The sequence below is a fragment of the Mirounga angustirostris genome, unplaced genomic scaffold, assembly GCF_029215605.1.
Source record: "Mirounga angustirostris isolate CCGP_5_RB_7025 unplaced genomic scaffold, mMirAng1.0.hap1 SCAF_16, whole genome shotgun sequence".
NCBI lineage: Eukaryota > Metazoa > Chordata > Mammalia > Carnivora > Phocidae > Mirounga > Mirounga angustirostris.
In genome coordinates, this window is record NW_026991724.1 from 16,239,504 (window position 1) to 16,260,954 (window position 21,451).

The following is a 21,451-nucleotide window of genomic DNA, read 5'->3' on the forward strand; positions in this document are numbered from 1 at the left end:
TCAGGTCATGATCCCAGGGTCCTGGGATCGAGCCCCGCATCAGGCTTCCTGCTTGGCAGGAAGCCTGCTTCTTCCTCTCCCACTCCCCCTACTTGTGTTCCCTCTCTCCTGTCTCTCTCTCTCTGTCAAATAAATAAATAAAATCTTTAAAAAAAAAAAAGGTCTGGCAGAGACTATTCTTTTATCAACTAAGACATGAACCAGCAGTTGAATTTGGCTATGCCTGAACCAAGTAGCTACCATTATCACGAGAATGGAGAGAAGCTTAGAGAAAGGACTTACTGGCCACTTCCCTTACCTCCAAATAGTTAACACAAGAATTGATCTAACTTCTAGAACTGTTTCTACAAGACCAAAGTAAGAGCAATTATACCAATCTTTTAAACCAGAAATTGGAAAGTCAACTAATTTGAAAACAGAGATGACTACCAGAACTCAAGACTAGAAACTGGTTCTTTTAAATTAGAGAAATGTCATGTGTAGCTTTTTTAGTTAATGCTTTGTATTTATGATCATAGCATTCATTGCCGAACTAAATACCGCATCTCCTTCACACGACCAGTATGGTTTTTTTACAAAGGGTATCAGGGGACAAAATTATCATAGATCATCGTGGTCAGTCTAGAAAACTAGGTTATCACTATTTCTCATCATTCCATTTAAAACAAGATGAAAGTAAGTTTCCCTAAAAAGCCAACACAAGTTTGGCCAAGGGGAAAAAAAAGTCATTCGTATTCAGACTTCGACTCTATTGCTATTTGTATTTCTAGATGACCCTGTCAGACAGATTTTAAGGGTGATCATCACACATAATTCCAAGGATTGAATCACTCATCGAACAGTTGGAGGTCTGTGGTAGACTGCAAAAATGGCCACAATATTTTAGCACCTCCCATATCAAGAGGTACAGCATATTTTTCGACCCCTTGAATCTGGAGTGGTCTTGTAGCTTGGGCCCATAAAATGCACAAAAATGGCAATATAGCAATCCTGAGCCTAGGCCTCAAAAGGCCTGGCAGCTTCCATCCTCAAACTGTACCTACCATGGGAACAGACCCAAGCTAGCCTGTTAGAGATTGAGAGCCCGTGTGGCAAACAGCCCCAGTCATCCTGGCTGTCCCAGATGTGGCCATTACAAACCAGTAAGCCCAGGCAATCTATCAGCTGACTATACATGCATAAGCCAGCCCAGCCAGGATTAGCCAAGCTTATCCTACACCAGAGGAAGTGCCCAGTTTAACCAAATCAACACTGTCAACCAGCAATATTATGAGCTTAAATAAATAGGTATTTTTTAAGCCACTAAGTTTGGGGGTTGTAATTCATAAATATATAACTCATAAAGGTCCTATAACCTCTTAACTAAATCTTCGCAGACTCTACGCTCCAATTCAAGTTTCCCACTATGTCTATAGTCTTTACCAGGTACTAGTGTACATACTCTGTTTACCTAATTTTGTTTTGTTTTAAGATTTATTTATTTACTTGGGAGAGAGAAAGACAGAGGGTGAGAGCACAGGGAGGGCTGAGGGAGAGGGACAGAAGCAAACTCCCTGCTGAGTGCAGAGCCCAATGCAGGGCTCGATCTCACAACCCTGAGATCATAACCTAAGCTGAAATCAAGAGTTGGACACTTAAGCGACTGAGCCACCCAGTTGCGCTGACCTAGTTCCTTTTTTTTTTTTTTTTTTTTAAGATTTTATTTCTTTATCTGAAAGAGAGAGTGAGCATGAGCAGGGGCAGAGGGAGAAGGAGACAGAGTAGACTCCCTGCCGAGCAGAGAGCCTGATGTAGGGCTTGGGGGTTCAATCCCAGGACCTGAGGTGAAGGCAGACACTTAACCAGCTAAGCCAACCAGGCGCCCCCCACCGCCCCGACCTAGTTCCTTTCGATACCATTTTTTTCTTTAACAAAATTTAGCAATTAGCTAAATAATGCCCAGTATGACTTTCTAAAGTATATCTAAATACTTGTGATTCTCATACAAATGCCCTGAAGGCAGAAACCATGTTTTACATTTATTTTGTATTTTCCAATATAGGTATTAAATAAATACTTGGTTTGATTTGAAAATAGCTTAAGTTTGCAAGACCTTTAAATTCCATAAGCTATCTGTATCCTTATCTGTAACATGTCAGTATTATTAGCCGATTTCACCACAAAAAAGATTGAGTAATTTTTAAACTTCCACATTATTTTACAAATATAACAAATTTCATAGTAAGAAAACAGAAACTAGTTAAAATTTAATACATCTACATATAGCAAAAGATACAAAAACATAATTAAGACCACAACTAGAGGGGCGCCTGGGTGGCTCAGTCGTTAAGCGTCTGCCTTCGGCTGAAGTCATGATCCCAGGGTCCTGGGATCGAGCCCCACATCGGGCTCCCTGCTCGGCGGGAAGCCTGCTTCTCCCTCTCTCACTGCCCCCTGCTTGTGTTCCCCTCTCTCGCTGTGTCTCTCTCTGTCAAATAAATAAAATAAAATCTTTAAAAAAAAAAAAAAAACACACAACTAGAGAAAACAGTTACGATGTATTTAACCAAGAGCTAAAATTCCTAATATACAAAGAGCTCCCATAAAGCAACAGAAAAAGATAAACAATCTAAAATAAAACTGAGAAAAAGATATAAATTGGCATATTCAGAAGTACAAAGGAAAAATAAAACCTGTGAAAAAATGCTTAATCTCATAATCAGGAAATATAAATTAAAATAAGGAAATGTTTATCCATCAAATCATCAAAAATTAATAAAATTAAATAAGATCCAGTATTGGTGACTATATAGGGAAATAAGCCTTCTTACACATTCCTGATAGGAGTATAAAGTGTTAGAGTAGGTTTTAGGAGTACACTTGGGCCATATCTATCAAAATGTTAATGGGGCACATGCTTTTTGAACCAAAAATATTCACTGAAACCTTTTTAGTATTAAAAAACTGGAAAGCCAAATCATCATCAATACTCTTAAGCTAAATATTGATTCATCCATCTATGGAAAGTACACAAAAATTTAGGAGAATCTGATACAGTTCTATGCACTGACATGATAAGATTAAGAAATTTTAAGTTTAAAGGGAAGGTTGCCCAAGAAATATATAATACCATTTTTTAAAAACAATAAGTACATAAATGCATAGAAAGAAGGCTAGAATGATATGCATTAAAAAAGCCACTATTAGTGTGGTTATGAGAGTGGAGGAAGACCACTACTTTCTTCTGTATCAACTGAATTTCCCAGAAGCACTGATTTATGTGACTGGTGTATAATGTGTTTATAGTACACATACCTCAGCAGCAGAAAGGGGCAGAGCATAGATGGGAGTCACATAAGGAGCCAGAGAAAGAGCTGTGCCTTCATGCAGGAAGCCTCCACTTTCACCCTGGTTCAAAGCAGTGGAGTAATCGGCATTGCACACAGATGGGAGCAGAAGCTAGCACTGGGTGCCCTCGTAACATGACTGCCTCAATGTCAGAGGAGATAATGGGCAGTTAGTTGCACTGGAGACCCAGTGTTTCGCCTCTCGGAACCACACAGGGCAACCTCCTGGAATCTGAAATTAAGAGAAACAAGATGAGCCTTTGAAAGTTAAACATGAACATCAATACAAACTGGATCAGAGGAGAGAAGAGAGGCCACCTGAAATACTAACAAAGTTAGCAGTTATATTCACCAAGTGATCTCCCATTCCAAGCACCAAGGACTTTCACACACTGTATCTCAGTTAATCTTCACAACCCCTCGCTTTTTGTTTTGTTTTGTTTTCAAAGATTTTATTTATTTACTTGAGAGAGAGCACGAGTGGGGTGAGGGACAGGGGGAGAAGCAGACTCCCTGCTGAGCGGGTAGCCCGAGGCGGGGCTCAATCCCAGGACTCTGAGATCATGACCTGAGCTGAAGGCAGACGCTTAACTGACACCCAGGCACCCCAACCCTTTGTGTTTTTAATTTATTGAAGGCAAATGAGTTTAGAGAGGCTAACGAAATTAGCAAGGGTCACAGCTTATCCAAGGCAGTGCCAGGATTTTGAACCCAGCTCTGTTTAATTCCACACCTATTTTCTTAACTAACATATGCTCTCTCCTCTAACAGGGACAGAAAGGCCTCTGGGTCAGCAATACTTAACTGTATCCTTGCTGTATGTATCAATATAGCCAAGGATAAAATGCATCAAATAAAAAAAGCATTCTTAGCCATGGAAGCAAAGAACAAAGGGTTTCAGACCAGCAAAGGTGATAATGGTGCATTTTCAAATACTTCTAGAGCAGCAATGACTCTGATCCAAGGATCTATTTGGTTCAAGTAGCAGGCCAACTAGGCCGCAAAATTTACACAAGAAATCAGTTTTTTCAGCCTGTCAGGATAAAGGCCAGGGCCTAGACTATAGATTCACTAAGGTAATATCACCTCAGGAGACCTCCTTAAAAAACCAACAGTTCCTCCATGGGTCCACAGTGAGCCAATTTCCCCCGATTTGGACCCTCTATGGTATATTTCCACCATCTTTTGCTGATTCAGGCCTGCTCTGAATTCACACAAGGCATTGATGAAGAATATATATCACAAATCTATCACAAACGTAGGTCAACTGGATTCTCCCAGGTTCTCCCACAGACCCAGAGATAATACATAAAAAATTGGGGCAAGTAGAGTGAGAGAAAGAAGTGGCAGCAAAGAGTACTGTGTCCTTAAGCTTAAAGAATGGATTTATGAAACAATTGTGGCGGAACACACTGATAGAAAATTCATGGACACTTTTATCTGTTTTACATATTTTTTTGGCCTACATGAGATTTTGTTTTTGAAGAAGAAGAATGGGTTCCACTGTTTTACACAAAAAATTTGAACACCAGTGACATAGGAGGAGAGAATGGCAGATGCAGTTTAGTCAAGTAATGACTATGGCTTCCTTGGAAATCAATTTTCAGGCATTCATGACTATGGTTGATTGAGATATGTGGTTGGCAAATGGATTCCAAGGAGTTCTCCAGAGCGGCTCTATCCCAGTATTTGCTGAAGAGTCTGACTTATAACTGTAGAGAAGCCCTCCTAACTAAAACCCTCACTCCAAACTTCAATGCTAAATAGATGTACATTTTTTAGGCAGTATGATGGGCACAAAGGGAATGAAGAGCTTTTTGGAAATACTAAGCAATTCCTTTTGAATGGAAACCCCTATCAGGAGACAGAGGTAGTTCTCAAAATGGGCTCTGGAGCTGAGCCACTGAGTTCAAACCCCAGAGCTACTCCTTAGTAGCTGTGTGGTCTCAGGAATTACATAACCTCTCTAAGCATCTCAACTGATGTAAGTAAAATGACAATCACATATGGGTACATGAGGATTAAATGTCTGTCAAGTGCTTTGTATTGAGGCTAGTACAGAGTAAGTCTCCTCAATTGTCACTTATATTATCACAGTGGGAACAAAGATTTGAAGATGAAATAGAAAGTGGTTTGGAGAAGAGAAAGCAGTCCAACAGAGGGAAGGCATGCAACAAGCATGAAATAAGGAGCGTAAACAAGGGAGCTGGGGGACTAAAGGAGATTTTGTGATTTTCTTATGTTTGGGCCTCACTCCATAGGGTTATTTAGTAATTCACTCGTGCAGAAAAATATCTGCTAAGAGCTTATTCTGTGCCAAGAACAGTGGCAGAAATATTGAAAGAAATAGAAGGTAGATAACAAGGCAGGATTCCTACTCTTAAACAAATCCATTTGTTCAGAAACAAAGACAAATAATTACAATGAATAGGGTTACAAAAGAAGTACGCATCAAGTGCTACATGAGCCCAGAGGATGCAGTGACTGTTTGACAAAGAAGGGAGAGATCTTCCTGAAACAATCAATAGTTGGTCAGAGAGGGGATTGCCCAAAAAATGACTAGAGATATTTAGTAAATCTCAGCAGTTTTTCTACCCACTCAGGAAGTTTAGAAGAGCTGGGATTCTAACCTATTTTGTACCTCTCTGCATTGGGTGAACCTAGAGCAATGGACCCTAAAATTCTGCTTCATCAGACTCCACAGTCTTCTTAAAAATGAGAGGACATTCCCAATTACCTATGGAGCCACCCCTGAAAGAAGTTTACCTTCCTGAAGCTGATCACTGTTTTGACACTTAGGAGAAACTCTGGCAAGGAGAACTAAACTTCTCTCTCTTGTGCAACAGTTCATAGTTGTTGCAGTTGAGGATGAAATGAACTGTGCATTCACAAATGGAAAGAAGCCAGATGAGGATAACAAAAATTTTATATGGTATAATGTTGGAGGGGGTAGGCTGAATAATCCCCCTCCTCAAAACATCCATGTCCTGACCCCCAGAACCTGTGAATACGTTACCTTACTTGGTAATGGGCGATTTGACAGATGCGATTAAGTTAAAAATCTCCAGAATGAAATAGGATGATGGAAGGAGACATTACAGTGATGTGCTTTGAAGATGGAGGAAGGGGCCATGAGCCAAGGAATACAGAGTCTCTATAACTTGGAAAACAAAAGGAAAAAGATCTCCCCAAAAGCCACCAGAAGGAACACAGCCCTGCCAACACTATAAGCCCCATAAGACTCATTTCAGACTTCTGACCCCCCAGAACTCTCAGAATATAAATTTATGGGGTTTTTTTAAGCCACTAAGTTAGTAGTCATTTATTAAAACACCAACAGGAAACTAATATGGCAGAAAGGGGTTTCCTCCAAAGACCTCCAAGCCCAGGCAAATATTTAGTCCTCTCAACATCCTCGAGAAGAGAAAGAAAATGGAGAAAGAGGAGTCTGAGCAGGTCATCTGAGACTAAAGTCAAATCAATAGCAGAACAGAGAAAATACCAAGTTTAATACCTGGAGGGAGACATGATCCTCCCAACTCCAAAAACGCAGCTTTCTGGAGCTTCATTTGAGTGAGGGATTTGGATCCTGCCCCGGGGGAAGCCCAGGCATTTCACCGTGATAATTTCTCAAGATCACAGTAAAGAAGATGGTGGTCCACATTTGGTTACCCTCACTGACAGCACAATGATGTTCCACGCCCCGAGAACTGGTACTGACACACTGACACCATAACTAGGAGTGCCTAGGCCCACCCCAGAATAAGAAGAAAGCATGCCTAATCTAGCCACAGAAATGAAGAGAGAAAATTCTCTTACACTCCCTGAGTCGTCAAAGTTTGTGCTAATGTTTACGAGAGAAACAGGAGAAAGCAAAGTAGGAAAGAACATACATCTGCATCATTCACATCCCCAAGGAGATAAATGGACTAAGAACTCTAGGTAATGCCACATTTAGTTCTTTGCATCACGCCTAACACGCAGATCCCTTGCAAAGGCATTTAAATGCTATTATCAATAACATCACCTTCTAAAATAAACATCTTTTCATCTATGAAATTTTCCCCATTTTGACCATGTAAAACCTGCAAATTAAACATACACCAGGAGACAAAGGCAACAAGGCAGACAATCTCCAGCTAAGAAATTTGAAAAAAAAAAAAAAAAAATAGGGAATAAAAAAAAAAAATCAACCTTTGATGAAATAATTGCTTCTGCTGTTATTTTTTTGCTATTGCTTCAGAAATGTTCTGTCTCTCTCTCTCCCTTTCTTGTCCCTATAGTGTGGTGCCCCGCTGCTGTGAAGATGAAAGGTCCAATCTCTTTAAAATTTCATGCAGAGCTCTTCACAACATCGAAGCTTTAAAGGCCCATGGCAAATTCAACATATTGTTATACTTGATGGAAGGAGATAAAAATTACATGCAAAATATACTGTATATTCATTGTCTGGAAATACTATAAAGTTACAGCTTCCCATATTTCCTTAACCAGTATGGACACAGACATTTCTGATTTCAATATTTAGAAACACAAAAGATACACATGGAGTGAGTATTGTAGCAAAAATAAGAATGAAATTCAAACCACCTAAGGTTAGATTAGGGTCCTAGGATATGTGAATAGTTTTATTCATCGTTTTCCTAAATTGTTCTAGATATGTGAAGCATATTTAAAAGACACCAAAAGATACAAAGGGCAAAAAAAAAAAAAAAAGATTTTCTGAAACTTGAGTATATCATGGGGTTCTTTGCCCTAAGTTATTCTCTATAAGAAAAATGTAGGGATAACAGATTTTTATGTATAAAATTATAACACAAAAAAACATTAAGAGCTAGAACTAAAGATAGTGGAACAGAAAGAACAGGAATCACAAAAACAAGTTTATCAATCATTATTTAATTTTAATAAATACTTTATTTTAAAATGTATTTTAAATTCTAAAGTTCAACATCTAAATTTTGGTTTGTGTTTTGCTGTAGCTGTTTTTATATGGCCCCACTGAGCCAACCTCCTACATTTGTATTCAGTCACTCTTCTTTCAAACATTTACTGAACATCTATTATATGCCAGGAACTCTGCTAGGTGTGAAAAAAGAAAAAAACAGAAAGATGTAGCCCCTGCCTTGAGAGGAATTGCAATATAGTAAAAGTAGATAAACACAGTAAAAGTTAAGTGTGATAAAGCCTTAGAAGTCCTATGGCTGAAGGAGGGACTAGTTCTTACTATAGAAAAAGAAAAAGTTGTATCCAGGAGTCACTCTTTGAGCAGAGGTTTAGACACCTTTTGGGTGCTGATAACATAAGCCAAGGCAGCAATGGTGGAGTGGGGAAAAGGGAGGGATTTCAGGAAAATCAAGAATACAAAATTTACAGCACTTGGCTACTGATTAGAAAGCAAGAGCATGACAGGAGTGTAGGACGAATCCCAGATTTCTAATGTTGCCATCATTCACCAATTCATTATTTCAACAGTTATTTACTACCAGGTAAGTGCCAGGTACTATTCTACATATTGGAGACAACAATGAACAAATCATAAAAGAATACAACTCAGTAAATTTAAAGAGGATGGTAAGTGGAACACAGTCAACAAATGAGCAATTACTATTAGGATATATAAGTCTCATAAAGAAAATAAAACAGGGCAGGTTTACGGAGCAAAGAGAAGGCCAACACAGCTACAGCGTGGTTAGCAAGATGCAGTCTCCTGGGGATTAAGGAGTGTACTTGTGATGAGCACTGGGTGTCATATGCAAGTGTTGAATCACTAGTTGTACACCTGAAACTAATATTACACTCTACATTAACGAACTAGAATTTAAATAAAAACCTGAAGAAAAATAAAGATGCAATCGCAGAGATAGCTATGCACAGCCAGATCACATAGGATATATAGGCCGATAAAGAGTTTGGAATTTAAGTGTAATGGAAAAATTTACATCTTTTAAGCAGAAGAATGACAAAAAAAAAAAATCATCAGGAAAATAGATTAGGGAGTAAAAAGAAATCAGAGAGGCCAGCTTAAAGGATCTTGAAGTGATCTACGCTGGAGGTGATGGGGACTTGGACCACAAAGGCAGTAGGTGAGAAAAGTCAGGCACTCTCAGGGTCCCTTTTATATGGCCCCATTGAGGTGGAGTTGACAGGTCTTGCTAACAGGGTGGCTGTGCAGGGTGATCAACTTACTCCTAGGCTTTGGCTTTAGAAACTGGGTGGTTAAAGCAACCAAGATGGCAAAGACTTAGAGGCAAAAACAAGGTGGAGGAACATTTAAGTTAGACATATCAAGGAAGCAGTTGGTTTTGGGGGCCCGAACTCACAGGAGAGGTCAGGGCTGGATATGAATTTGGGAGTCTCTCAGGATGTAGATGCAAAGTCAAGGGGCTGAATGAGATCACATGGGGGGTAAGGGGAAGTACTATCAATAGATAAAAGATCCCTGAGACTCTCCCACACCGAGAGGTCAGTCAGAAAGGGTGACCAAGTTCAGCAAAAGAGCAAGAAGCCCCAGCCACAGAGATAGAAGGGAAACCAGGAAAACATGCTGACACAAAAGCCAGAGCGACAGACAACTTTTGAGGAGGGAGTGGTCAGGTATGGAAAAAGATCTGAAAAGTCAAGGAATATGAGGTTATAGACATGACCCCTGGATTGGAAAAAAAGATCATTGGTGACCTTAAAACCAGAGCTTCTACAGAGTTGAGAGGGCCAAAGACCAGGACTGTTTTGAGAAGAGAATGAGACATAATGAAGTATAAACAGCCAGTGTCAGCAACTTTTAGGATTTAAATTTTGTTGTAAAAGGTAGCCAGGAGATGGGGCCCTAGACGAGTTGGGGATTGGGGACATGTGAAGTTAAGGGAAAGGTGATGACACAGCATGAATTTATGTGCTGATAGTAATTCTGTAAAGAGGCAGAAATTGATGATGCAAGAAAAAGAAGCCTTAAAGGCAAGAGATGTGATCCAGAACGTAAAAAGTGGGGTTTCTTTTAAAGGAGTAGGCATTTAATTTAAAAAAAAAAAAAAACTGTAAAGGACATTTCCATATTTATGAAATTTGAATATAGAGTATATATTAAATGACATTGTTGAATCAATATTAATTGCCTCAGATATGAGAATGGTAATGTCATGTAAGAAAACGTTCTTTCCCTAGGCAATAAACAGTCAGGTATTTAAAAATGAAATAACATGACATCTCTAATTTAGTTTCAAATGATTTTAGAAAAAAGATGCATAAGATAGACAAACTGACTAATTGATGGATAAAACAAATATGGTAAAATTAACAATCAGTAAATATAGAAGTTTGGTTAGGTGTTTGCTGTGCTGTTCCTTCAACTTCTCTATTGATTTATAGTTTTTCCAAATGACAGTTGCACAGGGGGAAATTACAGAGGCTTGGGATGACTCCCTCCCCAGCAGACCTTCCAAATCAGAACCTCTCTGGAGATGGGACCCAGGAATCCATTTTTTAGGAAAGCTCCTATGATGATTCTGATTAACAGCTAGATTGTGATTATCTATTGCTGCATACATACTTACTGGCTTAAAACAACCACCATTTTATTGTGTGAGAGACTCAGGGATCTCTTATCTATTGACAGTACCCACGCACCACATGGTCTCATTCAGCCCCATGACTTTGCATCCACATACTGAGAGACTCACAAATCTGTAGGCCAAGAATCTGGGTGGGACTCAGAAGAGCAGTGTCTCTGCTGGGACTGTAAGATTCAAGACTGCCTTACTCACCATCTGGAGCCCGGGGGCTGGCTGTTGGCTGAGGCTGCTCCATGTGGCCTCTCTCCAGCAGGATAGCCCATATTTCTTTACCTAACAGATCAGCTCCCCCTCTAGCTATACAGAAGCTGTAATACCTAGGTTTAGCACTGCAGATCACTTCAATCACATCCTATCAGTCAAAGCAGGTCACAAACCCAGCCCCGATTCAAGGAGGTAGAGGAGACTCCATTTCTTGATGGGAAGAACAACATCACATTACAAAGGGGTTGTGGAACATGCGTGTGTGAATCACTGCAGGCTGTTTTAATAACCAACCACAGACACCCACTAAATTAGACTACCAACTTAAATAATACAAGCCCCAACTTAAATACAAGATTGTGTTATAATATAATTATCCTGTCCATATGTAAATGGGTTCTTCTAAAATTATTTTTAAAATAATTCATTTTCTTAATTTGGAAGAAACTAGCAATTTAATGATGGTATTAATTTGCTCAGTAGACCATAAAAACTACAAAAGTAAAATTCAGTCTCTCCCACTGATTCCTAGTCTCTGAGACCCAGATTCAGATCACAGAGGTTTTATAAACTGAGGGACAATCCAATAAATTCTAGAATCCTAGTAAGTTCTCACCAATCCCACAAATAAATGGAGAGTAAAGCTGGAATAGGGATGTTCTTGTGTACAGAGTAGCTCTTCTGTACTCATTCCTGCCCTCTGGGTGATGACAGAGGCCATAACCTACAACCTCTTCCCCTTTGGTAACTTCTCAAAGGTTCATTAGTTTATCATCATTTCACAGAGGTGGTCAAGCCTTCAACCAGGACCTTGCATGGGAGGAGGAGTGTAGGGCCAGGACTTCCCAAAGCAGAGTGACAGAAGATAGGAGCCCCTGCTCTAGCTCTTGTAACCATTACCAGAGCTCCCAAATAATGGATGATTTTGATTATGTTCATTTTTGATACTTATTAAAGCACATGTATGTTCCTGTCTAGAATGGCTCTTTACACATGGTCCTTAGTGTGGAAAAAGTCTAATCACATCAGCCATCAAAATCAAAAAGCAGCATCTGATACTATGCCTAAAAAATTATTAAGGTATGTATAAGACTAACCCATCCCATGCCTCTTGTTAATCTCAGCCCTATTCACATGAGCTACCTGTGATGGTACCTGCTGGAGTTGCACAGTATGGCAGCTCTGAGTGTCAGTGCTAGATTTTAAACCCAAGTCCACCTGGCTTAAAGCTTGAGCTACTTGGACTACACTAAGCAGTGATAAAATGAAAGGTATGAATCTCTGATTCTTCAGAAAGTCAAAAGCCTCCTTCTTGGAATCAATTAGGTAGATGAGGAAGCATCTGAATTCCTCAAGGGCTCCTGAAATCACCCACAGAGTGATGAGTGGAAATGCACTGGAGTTCCTTGGGTTCTAGCTCCAACTCTGTCATGAATGAGATGTATGACCTTGGGCCAATCACTTCTCTTCTCTGGGCTCTTTAACTTCACCTGTCATGGGAAGAGTTTCTTTTATAGCTGATTACTCTTAAGACCAAGACCATCTGTGTGTGCTCATGCACATTCATATGAAGAGCACTTTCATCAAATGTATACACTCTCTAAGGACAGGTAAGTATTTGCAATGAAAATGTTACCATCAATTACAACACACTTTAAGAGTGTACGCTTAACAACTGAGCCACCCAGGTGCCCCTCTGCCTTTTTTTGTTTACTACTTTTTACCCCTATTCAAGTTACTAGAAGGAATTATGGGAACTATCCCCAATGCCAGTTAGTGTTTTTTTTAATACAACAGTACAAATAATTACATACCAATATTTATAAACATCAATATGTAAGCAGTCTGTGTATTTTACTGAAAAAAATCTATGGGTGGGATGTCTGTATATTTACATTTGAACAGCATTTTCAGGAACTTTCAAAATTTGGTCTATGACCAAGATATCCAGAAATAATCAGTTTAGGGGTGCCTGGGTGGCTCAGTCGTTAAGCATCTGCCTTCGGCTCAGGTCGTGATCCCAGGGTCCTGGGATCGAGCCCCGCATCGGGCTCCCTGCTCTGCGGGAAGCCTGCTTCTCCCTCTCCCACTCCCCCTGCTTGTGTTCCCTCTCTCGCTGTGTCTCTCTCTTCAAATAAATAAATAAAATCTTTAAAAGAAAAAAAAGAGGGCACCTGGGTGGCTCAGTTGGTTAAGCGACTGCCTTCGGCTCAGGTCATGATCCTGGAGTCTCTGGATCGAGTCCCGCATCGGGCTCCCTGCTCAGCAGGGAGTCTGCTTCTCCCTCTGACCTTCCTCCTTCTCATGCTCTCTATCTCTCATTCTCTCTCTCTCAAATAAATAAATAAAATCTTAAAAAAAAAAAATTTTTTTTAAAGAAAAAAAAGAAATAACCAGTTTAGGCAAAATCAAATGTTCAAATAATTAGTACTAGGGACACCTGGGTGACTCAATTTGTTAAGGGTCTGCCTTTGGATCAGTACATGATCCCAGGGTCCTGGGATTGAGTCCCATGTCGGGCTCCTTGCTCAGTGGGGAGCCTACTTCTACCTCTGCCTGCCACTCCCCCTGCTTGTGCTTGCTCTCTTTCTGACAAATAAGTGAAATGTTAAAAAATAAAAATAAAATAATTTGTACTAACCATCTACTAAAATGATAATGATATGGGAAATGCTTTGTAAATCGTAAAGTATTACACACATGTCCAAGTACTACTTTAAAAGTAGGTGGAGGGACGCCTGGGTGGTTCAGTTGGTTAAGCGTCTGCCTTCTGCTCAGGTCATGATCTCCAGGTCCTGGGATTGAGACCCACATCGGGCTTCCTGCTCAGCAGGGAGTTTGCTTCTCCCTCTCTCTCTCTCTCTCCCCCTCTGCCCCTCCCCACTGCTCATTCCCTCTCTCTGTCAAATAAATAAATAAAATCTTTAAAAAAATAAAATAAAAGTTACGTGGCTACCATATGGCTCCAAGTTTCACCTGATAGATACATCTTTGTAATGTTAACATTCCCAGTGAAAGACAAGTGAATAAAAGACAAAATAACCTGCAGAAATAGATCAGATCTGAAAACCTGATGAATTTTCAACTGCATAAGCAATAATAGATGCTGGCTTTAACTGAACGATGATGAGGTCCCAAGCACAGAGCTAAAGGCTTTACATTCATCATATACATACTTCCAATTCTCACAAATGTCTTTGCCCCCTCCACTTAGCACATACAAAAACCAGTGAACCTTGCCCCACTGCTGGAAGCCTGAGGTGACCTAGCCAAGAGGATCAACAGACTGAGAGGCACACAAATTGAAGAGGCTCTGCCTAGGAAATTGGAGATTTCCCCATTTTATAGATGAGGACAACTGAGGATTAAGGCATTAACCAACTTGTTCAAGATCTCACAGCTCCTAAGTGGCAAAGCTGAGACCGATAATCACGAAATCCCCAAACTTAGATTTTAACTGCTTTGCTCCAGTGTCTGGCAGTGGAAAATTTATCAAAAATCTTCCCATCGGTGATTAACATAATAAAATAAAAAATAAATAATCTTCCCATCGATTAATGAAAAATTAAGGAACAACACCACCTACGATTCCCAGACTTCCCTAAAATCAAGCCCTTTGAGAAAGCAAGACAATTTATGTGTTTTTTTTTTTCCATCCTTAACTTATAAAACAGTACTACTGCCACTTTCCCAGCTCAGAAACCAGGCCAAATTTTAAGACATGGGATTTGCCCTGAAATATCCTGTGGGGTCCTTCTCTGCCTAATTCTCCCATATCTTTGTTTCTATTAGTAAAATATTAACAGCTTTGCCCCATATGAAGCTAATAACAGAAAAAATATATAACTGATATACTCTCCAACAATAATATTCACATGCAAATAGCTTATATAAAATTGTAATTAAATTAGGGGCAACTGAATAGGTGTTATTTATTCAAAAGTCTCCTTTAAGTTAATCAGATACTAAAGAATAGACACCAAAAGAATCATAGAAATAGAATGTACCCTCAAGTTATATCACAAGGAGAAAAAAAAAAAAAACCTTTCTCTGGATACAAAATTCAGGTTTATTTTATCTTAAATCAGACCAAGGGGATTTAGGTTGCTTTTTTAATCTACTTGTGCATAATGATCTCTCAGATTAATCATACTGTTTAATAGAATATTATTATTAATTAGACATGTCATTGCTTCGGGCAGAAAATTATTGGAAAGTATAAAGGCTTATGTTCCAAAGGCTCATAAGAGAAAGATTTCCATTTCTCTCATCACACATCTCTTTCAGTTCCAATTCTCAGTGGAAATTCCTCAATGAATTCAGTCCTTGTAACACTAACATTTAGAAGTGTCTCCCATTTAAAAGATAGCTGAATTAGGGTTTGCCTTGTAAGATATTTTGTTATTCATAAACCAATTACATTTTCTTAAAAGGGCATGTGGGCTCAGAAGAAAATCCGTCAGTGTTGCCCAGATTTTTTTTATCATCTTCCATTAGGGGTGTTAGGACTGGGGCATGGAGAAAAACAACCAGGTCATCAGTTTTATCCATCAGGATGCCATCCTCTACAATGTTCTCATTTCCATCTGATCACCGCAGCTTCCTCTTCATTCCCATAAGCCCAGGATATTCTATCTGTGCCACTCTAACCATACAGAAAAACTCTCAACTGTTCCCCTTTAGGCCAGAATTTCCTAAGGCTTTCTCAGATGCCCTTAGTAAACATTTCTTTTGCTCCCACACTAAGCCACATGGAAGAAACTCCCAGAATCATATTGCTTTTCAGAATTCCAGCATTAGAAAAGGGCACAGGTACCTTCAGTCCCCAGATTCTTCTCACCTATGATTTGGTCCGTTCACCCTCACCTTCTATCCCTCCCTCCGCCTCTAGCCTCCTCACTCTGAGCATCCAAGCAAATGACCAAACTTCCTATTTCACAGTGAAAAATACAGCCTCAGCAGAGCCAAACTTTCTCAACTTCTGGCATGTCTAATGATGACTTTTCCCAGCTGTACAAAGTTAATCTCCTTACTTGTATCCAGAATCTCATCTCCACCCTCTTCAGGAATCTCCCTCCATCAACTGCCTTACCTCCTCTGTATCTTCATCCTGTCTCCTTTGACTCTTTCCCCTCTGCTCATAAACTATGTGGCTATTGTTCAAATATACCTATGACATCAGCAGTAAGAACCACACACAAAAGTTTCCCTTGACCCTTTTAACTCTCATCTTCCCTTCACAGCTAAGCTTCTTCAAACAATTATGAAAAACACATTCCAGGCATAGAGAAGAGTATATGGTAGACTCTGAGATAGAAACCATCATGGCCCTTAGAGAAAGGAAAATGTCTGGGTGGGTGGAGAATCATGAGTAAGTGGTGGGAAGATAGACAAGAGCTAAATAATACTGATCTTATGAGTCATGAAGGATTTTAGTCTACATCGTGGATTTGTTTTGAAGATTAAGAGTGCAAATATTACATGCAGAGTACATGTAATAAAATGTAGCTATTACTATTTTAAAATATATAATCCTGAATTTCTTCTAACTTCATTAGGGCACTTAATAGGCTATGAAAGTGAGAACAATCCCTTTGTTACCAGGCCTGAAGTCTAATTGAGTAAGCAGGATAAGAATAAACTCTCTCAACTCCACAAAGAGGGCTCAAGGGGAAAAGTTTGGAAACAGTAATAAATACACAGAAGATATGTGTAGCACAATCAACATGTACTACACATAAATATGCAAAAGCAAGAAAAAAATACAACTTAATCTGAAGCTCCTATTCTGACAGATAGAGGCTAGGTTTATAGAGTGAGAAATTGGACTGGAAATTGTCAGTTAAAGATAACTCTATCTCACAGGACAACTTATTCAAAAGGTAATCCTTGAGGCACCTTGGTGGCTCAGTTGTTGAGCATCTGACTTGGGCTCAGGTCATGATCTCAGAGTCCTGGGATGGAGCCCTACATCAGGCTCCGTGCTCAGCAGGGAGCCTGTTTCTCCCTCTCCTCCTGTTCATGTTCTCTCACTCTAAGTAAATAAAACTTAAAAAAAAAAATTTTTTTTAAAGGGACGCCTAGGTGGCTCAGTCGGTTGGGCATCTGCCTTCGGCTCAGGTCATCACCCCAGGGTCCTGGGATCAAGTCCCACATCGGGCTCCCTGCTCAGCAAAGAGTGCTTCTCCCTCTGCCTCTGCCGTTCCCCCTGCTTGTGCTCTCTCTTTCTTTCTGACAAATAAAATCTTTTTTAAAAAAAAAATTTTTTTTAAGGTGATCCCAGACTGAATCCTAGAGTGGAAAAGAAAATTCTAAAAAGGACACCACTGTGGGAAATAAATTATGAAGTTGGAAATATGCACAGTAGCCTACACAGTAGTGTATCAATGTTAAACTTTTCAAATTTGATAGGATTATGTCAGAATATCCTTGTAAAAATACACAGAGAAAGATAAGGAATAAAGAGGCATGGTTTGTGAAATCTCCTCTCAAGTGGTTCAAAAAACTATTATCTAATAGTGGTAATTTTATAACATAATAAAAATTGTGTGGAGAAAGACAAAAAGAATGCTGAAGTGTAAGTGGTAAATTGGTGTTTCTAAGTAAAGAGTATCGGGGATTTCTTTGTACTATTTCTACAACATTTGGGGTTCAAGAGCCAGACTTTGACCTGTCCTCTGCATCCTCACTGCCCTTTAGCCTCCACAGGGATGCCTCGCTTTCCCTCCTGGTCCCTCTCAAGTGACCCCTGCTGAAGTCTTCAGCTGGTGGAACCTGTAGTCTGTCCTGGCACTATTGGGGTGCAGTGGGGTTTCTCCATCTTTGCAGACTTAGCCCTTGTTTTTTGTCTCTTGATAATGCAAAAGGAACTTTAGGGGGAAAAATAAATCCCTTTTCTCTCTTGACAAAGCCTGACAAGACTACAGCCTCACTCCAACTTCCCCAAAAAATTAATTTGAAGATCAAAGCTGAGCCCTGAGTTGGTGGTTCTACTCTGAAATCTATGCTTCAAGAAAGGGGGCAACCCATGCCATCTTGAGTCCACTAACAAAATACACATCCACTTAATACTTTCATAAGGGTAACTCCTACCTACAGTATCCATTTAAATAATTTAACGGCTCACAACCTTAATCTTCTACTTCCCTAGGTAGAAAAATCACAGTTAACACCAAGTATAAAACCCTGAAGATTTCGATAGTCATCGACTACAATTAAAACCGGTTATACTAGGGGCGCCTGGGCGGCTCAGTCATTAAGCGTCTGCCTTCGGCTCAGGTCATGATCCCTGAGTCCTGGGATCGAGCCCCACATCGGGCTCCCTGCTCGGCAGGAAGCCTGCTTCTCCCTCTCCCACTCCCCCTGAGATTTGTAAGTATAAAATGATACTTAAAAATAAATTTTTAAAAAATGGTTATACTAAATATAATATGCAACACTTAGGAAAAGAAATGGGTAAATTTTATAAAGAGAGATTTTTACAACTCTTTGATAAACTAAGTGATATGGCAATTCTTTATATACTTATAAAGCCATAGCTAAAATTGCACCAAAGCAAAGCATAAAAAACTGTAGTCTTATGATGTCTAGCAGGCTCAATAGGTGGAGCATAGGACTCTTGATCTTGAGGTCATGAGTTCAAGTCCTACGATGGGTGTAGAGATTACATTTTAAAAAATTGTACAGTTTTACAACAGGCCCTCCCTGCCTCATCTCCCAGTCTCAATAATGGGATCAAGATGAAAATATTCTTTTTCTGCACAAATTAAGTAACCATGACAGTTGTAAATGTGTATGGAAATTCCCTAGAGGGGTCAACAATTATCCTTAAGTACAACAAATTTAAGGTGGTAAAATTAGAAGGATATAAATAACAAAGCTTGCCTGGACTGGGACCATCTCCAACTTTCCCACAGCAAAAAGAGGTCTGTAAGGCTCTAATTTGTTTGGGCCCTGGTTGACTATGAAGCTACAAAAGGGGCCTGGACAGTGGGAACAGGGGAAGCAGGAAGAGGACATCTCCTCAATACACACAGGTTCTCTCACCTCTGTACTCCCTCTTCTAATGACCATATAAAGACCAGGATGTTTTGTTTTTTAAGATTTTATTTATTTGAGAGCGAGCGAGCAAGTGAGCACGAACAGCAGGGAGAGGGAGAGCAGGGAGCCCTTTGTGGGGCTCAATCCCAGGACCCGGAATCCTGACCTGAGCCGAAGGCAGACGCTTAACTGACTGAGCCACCCAGGCGCCCCTGGGGTGTATTTTTTTTAAGTATCATTTTATACTTACAAATCTCAGATGCAAAGAGAAAACGAAAAAGGATTTAAAATCCTGTTATTCTGAAATAAATTGTGGAGTCTGATTTCCTTGAAAAACAAAAAGGACGTTGCTTGATTTGTGTTAGGTTGCCATTAATGTTGCTAGAAGGGCATTTATCCTTGTAAGGGCCAAAGAGGACTCTAGAAAAATGGAGTTAATGAAAGTATAAACGTTTACTTTTATTTGTTATTTACTTGAAATACTCCACGGCCTCTCTCTCTGTATCCTATTAGTATGTGTAATTTCATTTAAATTTATTGAACATTTTTCTTACCAACAAAAATAAGACCTGAATAATCTTACAGAGCAAATAAAAATTCTCTTCCTCTAAAACTAATGCCCAAAATAAAGCAGTGCAATGTTTTTTTCATAAAGAGCAAATTGTAAAAGTTTTTATTTTTAAAAAATTTTGTTATTATATTTTTGAGCAACTAGGAATAAAGAGCTGTAAGGAAATTTTCTTGGAGCTTTAACATTATAATTTATCACGACTCAACAAATATATATTAAATCTGTATTACACAAGAATAAGTATCTTAAATTATACACACAACAGACCCATGCACATACCCTAAGATTAAACTTTACCGATCTACTGACATTTATTTTCTCATCTTTTTCTTTTACAAAAATACCCATTTTTTCACTCATACTATACCTGATCACAAGGTAACCAGAAGCACATTTGCTTTAATAACTTTTACACATTCATAAATATTTTTAAAATCCATAAATGTTTAACATTAGTATAGCATATCAAAGTACTGTTCTTTTCTCTGTAAATAAATCATTTCTAATCTAAAGAATTGGGATTTGGGGAAAGGTACACAAAGTAACAAAAATCCTTCTGGCCAGGGAATCAAAGGACATTCCCAGACATTCACTTCTCTTTCCAAATATGAAAAACATATTAAATATGTATCTTATAATAAGATGTTTTCCTCATGTTTCCTTTGGGTAGTCTGTTCAGTACATTCTTCTTCACATTGTACTATGGGATTGTTGCTCAACTTTGTTATTTTCCCCTCTGCAAAAGACTGCCTGCTGGAAGAAAGCCAGAATTGCTATGATACCACTCCTCAACCATGACTAACCATGTTAAGTTCAGGCAAAAATTAGTTATAATATAAAAGAAATATATATATATAAATTACACCTACGTATGCATGTGTGCACTTAACACCACCCATTATACTACTTCTGAAGAACAGCAGCTAAACCCCACTGTTTGTGTTTTCAAAAGAAGACAAGCTATGAAAAACAGACATAAGACATTCAACAGAATTGAACTTTTAGGACTGCTAAATATTTTACCGCTTAATTTTTCTTCCCAAACCCATGTTGCCATCTGTATCTCCAATTAGGAGTAAATCAAGAGATTTTTCAAGCAAACCTTTCCTAACGCTGCAAACTGCCATGGTACTTCAAGGAAAGAGTGCCAAATGACTTGTGTGTTTCTGAGCAACCATATCGTAAAAAATAGTGCATGTGGGTGGCCATGTTTCTCCTACTTGTGGCATCCAAGTAGTGATATTGGTTACACTTGCCGCTCACACGTAAATCAAGCTCCCGTTACTTCTATGCCAACTTTTCCACATCTTTTTGCCACGCCTGTCACCAAGCTATGCCAACCAATTAGGTCTGTAGCTGTCAATACTGTTTCTATATAAACATCCTCTTTGAATAAATCTTTTGCCACCTGCATTGTTGCACTTCACTTCCTTTTAGCAGCACTAACTGTTTCGAGAGGACAACTTCGACTAAAAACACAGTACTGAAGCAATCATTTGGTTCTGTGCACACATTTTAATTTCATGCCCTACCGGGGAGAGTCGCTATCAGCCTTAAACAAAAATTGACTCTTTAATGCTTTACTGTTTTACACAGTTTATCTTTCATATGGTAGAGGAGGGAATATAGGGGCAACCCTCAAATCTGAATTTTTCAAGTATTTCCCCAACTGTATTTTTACGAAAATAGACCGAATTTGTCAGAGGTCTCCTTCACAGTATAGCCTGTTGTTGTCTCAATGC

At 39.2% G+C, this 21,451-nt stretch overlaps 1 protein-coding gene across 1 annotated transcript in view; it reads right to left on the reverse strand.

Moving 5' to 3' along the window:
• Positions 1–21,451, reverse strand: part of ZFHX3 (zinc finger homeobox 3) — a 1,392,145-nt gene that overhangs the window by 1,312,201 nt on the left and 58,493 nt on the right. Inside the window, exon 2 of the mRNA XM_064580652.1 lies at positions 3,295–3,558. The gene's annotated coding sequence lies outside the window, so the exon portion shown is untranslated. The remainder of the gene's footprint in view (positions 1–3,294; positions 3,559–21,451) is intronic.